The sequence below is a fragment of the Juglans microcarpa x Juglans regia genome, chromosome 2D, assembly GCF_004785595.1.
Source record: "Juglans microcarpa x Juglans regia isolate MS1-56 chromosome 2D, Jm3101_v1.0, whole genome shotgun sequence".
Taxonomy (NCBI): domain Eukaryota; kingdom Viridiplantae; phylum Streptophyta; class Magnoliopsida; order Fagales; family Juglandaceae; genus Juglans; species Juglans microcarpa x Juglans regia.
The window spans coordinates 28684817-28688909 of record NC_054596.1 but is presented as its reverse complement, the minus strand read 5'-3'; the positions used below and the strand labels follow the sequence as shown (position 1 = coordinate 28688909).

Genomic DNA, 4093 nt, shown 5'->3' with positions numbered 1-4093 from the left:
GAGGAGGCTTGTACGGTGGGCAGCAAAGAGATTTCTCTCACCCAAAGATGAGGAGTCTTTCCACTCGGTAGGCGAGAAGAGGGTCGTATGGTCTTTGTGACCTCCACACCTGTTCATTTACAACCTCCACGCCTATTCATTTGTGACCTCCACGCCCGTCAGTTTTATTCAGTGCACACAACATCTACCCAATGGGATCTTCCCGAGTTCTATAATCCATTTCCTGACTATCAACTCCTCCCGATCTCCGCAAATCAAGCCGCATGTCACTGAATCCTCCATTTTAGATAATTTCGATATTCTTAGGATAATTTCCTTTTATGTTAACATCTATCTTTAGAAACTATTTTTTAAATTTTTAGGCTAGATTGTAGTCGTATTTATTTTGTTTCCGAGTTTGAGTTTTGATATCTATTTAATCCCATCTTATAGGATGAATAGGGACCCTTGATTCTTAATCTTAGTTTTAATTTTTGAGTTTTAGAGAATCTGAGTTTAGGTTTCGATAGTTCATAATTTATTATTTGAATTTCTTTCAAGGAGGCAGACCTGGAGAAGCAGAGGCGAGAGCCGCATGTTTCATCAACTGACTCCAACGAAGAATACTAGTTTTATTCTTTTTCTTTATAATTTCATTATGAACTAATTCTATTTTCTAGAGCTTTGATGTAGCCTAACATTGAACACTCATTTTATATTCCAAATCATTTTATTTTCAATATTTTCATGATTGAGTGTTTATTTCTTGCTCTTAATGCTCACAATTTTCTAGCTAACTCTTGTTCAATCTTTTGGATTGCAATGAGACCGAGAGGTGATTTGCAATTAAAGATCTAGGATTAAACACCACTAGTTGAGCAAAAGCGAAGATGTTTTACCACGATTAATGTGATTTTTAAGAAAAATCCAAAGAACTTGATGAGTCTCTAATTAGTTAAATTCACATAGAGATATGTAGTTATTAGTTAGAGATATTTTTGATATTGTTCGAGAGAAAATATTGAATACTCAATGGATTTTTTATCATCAACTTGGGATAATTGGGATTCTATAACGAAGAAGAATAAATTGTGTGGGATTTGTTAGGTGAGGTCAAATGCTCTAGGTCTATTTTTTATTATTTTTAAAATCTTAATTTTAATGTTTTTTTCTTCAGTTTAATTTAGATAAACCATCTTCAAATTTTGGTTTTCCAAATAGTAATTAATTTAGTCAATTTCAATACTTGATAGCATAATTATTCCCTATGAGTTCGATAACCATTTTCTTTAATACACTTTACTACTTGTTACGATTATGTGCACTTGCAGATTATATTTTTATGTGAACAAGTTTTTGGCACAGTTGCCGAGGGAATAGTTATTTGTTATTGATATTGATACCAGCTAGATTTTTATTACTTTGGATTTTTTTTATTAAAAAGAAAAGAAAAGAAAGATTTAATTTGATCTCAATTTGATCATTTCAAGAATTAAAAGTGCATGCGCCGATTTGGATCGTTAAAGCATACGTTTTTCGATCCCGAGATTGAAAGGACCTTACATCGGATCAATAAAGAGAAAAAGAAAGAGGTCCCTGCCTGTGAAGTTAATATGGCCGACCAGGAGCACAAGGTGCTAAGAGACTATGCGATGCCCTCGGTCAATGGGGCAACGTCCAATATAAGGCGACCAGCTATACAGGTCAATAACTTCAAGATCAAGCCAGCCATCATTCAAATGATCCAACTAACTGTCCATTTTGGAGGGCTGTCACAAGAGGATCCTAATGTTCATATTGCAAATTTTCTAAAAATTTGAGATACTTTTAAACACAAGATGATGCAATTCGATTAGACTTTTTCCATTTTCACTGAGGGAAAAAGAAAAAGCTTGGCTAAATTATTTACCACCTGGCATCATCACCACCTGGGAGCAGTTGGCACAAAAAGTTTTTGCAAAATATTTCCCTCCGGCCAAGACAACGAAGTTAAGGAATGATATCACTACCTTCACCCAATTTGAGGGTGAATCATTATACGAGGCATGGAAGAGATACAAGCATTTATTGCACAAGTGTCCACATCATGACCTCCCAGCCTCGCTCCAAGTACAGATATTTTACAATGGTTTGGGATCCACAAATCGATCTATGGTTGATGCAGTTGCAGGAGGAGCATTAATTAGTAGGACCCTTGAACCCGCACATGAACTTCTAGAAGAGTTGGCATCTAACAACTATTAGTGGGCCGCAAAGAGAGCAATGCCAAAGAAGGCGGCCAACGTCGTTGAGCATGACTCTATGTCTGCAATGTTGTTTGTGACGAACGTTAACTCTATTCAAACTAATGTTGTTTGTGATCATTGTGCAGGAAATCATTCCAGTATAGATTGTCGAGTGGGGAATCTTTTTATCCAACCGAGTCAAGAACAAGCCCACTACATGTCAAATTTCCAATGTCAGAACAATCCGTATTCAAACACTTTAAATCTCGGATGAAGAAATCACCTTAACTTTTCATGGAGCAATAACCAAGGGCTGGCTAGACCACCACAACAGTTTCCACAACAAGAGAAGAAGCTGGCACTTGAGGATATGTTCATGTAGTACATGCAAAAGACTGATATGGAGATGATAAAAAAACTCAGCATCCATCGACAATCTTGAGGTGCAAATTAGTCAGCTCTCCAACATGCTTACTGAGAGGACAGCAGGGAATTTACCGAGCAATATTGTGACCAATCCGAAGAAGCATGTCAAAGCCATAACATTGCGAAGTGGGCGGATATATGACCATCCACAAACAGTAAGTACCGAGTGAGATGTAGAAGTTGAAAATGTGGAGATCGAGGTGAAAGAAACAGATTGGGAGGCGACCGATTAGCAAGATGAGAAGACTAGAGAAAATAAAGGGGCTGAAAAATCAAAAAAATCCAGGGAGTTTACTTCTGAAACTTATTCTCCTTCAATTTATGGTCTGCCAATTCCTTTTCCGCAAAAACTAAAGAAAAATAAAATTGATAATCAGTTCTCTAAATTTCTAGGTATATTTAAGCAATTGCATATTAATATTCCTCTCATTAAAGCCTTAGAGCAAATGCCTAAATATGCAAAATTTTTGAAGAATATATTATCAAACAAGTGGAAGTTGGAAGAGCATGAGATTGTGATGCCAACCGAGGAGAGTATGTGTGGCGCCCCCGATCCCCATGTAAGGAAATACGGGAATCGAGACACCGAGACGATGACAACACGGTCACACATCCCAACGATAAGTGATCAAGTGTGTGTAACATGCAACAATGTACAATAAATAACGCAGTGGATAAATATAATTAAGTCAACTAAGTACCAGAATTTTTAATACAAACTAACATAAGTAAAATGATTAAAAGAGTTATACAGTCATCCCAAATAAAATATGATACAAGTCCCAAAACAAATACGAGTGATCCCAATCACTCCTCGGGCGGAGCCGAATCCTCAGGCTCACCCTCATCTTCCTCTGCATCAAAATATGCGTTACCATAAAACGGTACCACAAGTAAGTATAAACTAAATAACCACGAGATAAAAACATATTAATGCAACCAACAAGCATGCATATGAAGAAATATGCGACAAAACCAAAATATCATTTTCCTCGAAAATGGATATTTTCCAACACACGCCAAAATCCCATTTTGGCCCAAAAATAATAATCCGTCATTTTCCCAGAAAATGACCCACACAAAACCATTTATCCAACACACGCTATTTTTTCAGAAAATAGTCCATTAACCAATTTTACCGTATGCACCATGATCTCCACTAGGGACCATCCGCACACCCTGGCTCTCTTTGCCACACCACGGGTAACGACCATGAGTGTGACTTCGTAACAAGCGATGTCCAATTCCGCGCCCAGAGCGTAATGGACCTAGCATCCTCTAACCCCCGCCAGCAGAGGGGCCACGGAGTCGGCACGAGAGCGTTACCATCTCGTCCGATCCCGTTGTCTCCCAGCGACAACCCAGGGGACGTCACTCAGTATATTCCGCTCCTGAGTGACCAGATGAGCTCCACCGAGATAATGCCCCATCTCGGCTTGGGGTCGTGATACGCACACACCCAA

At 38.3% G+C, this 4093-nt stretch overlaps 1 non-coding gene across 1 annotated transcript; it reads right to left on the bottom strand.

Moving 5' to 3' along the window:
* Nucleotides 1–1965: 1965 nt before the first annotated feature.
* LOC121251306 lies at nucleotides 1966–2072 on the bottom strand. The gene has a single exon (XR_005937974.1). It is a non-coding gene; the product is annotated as a small nucleolar RNA R71 (small nucleolar RNA).
* Between the last annotated feature and the right edge of the window lie 2021 nt (nucleotides 2073–4093).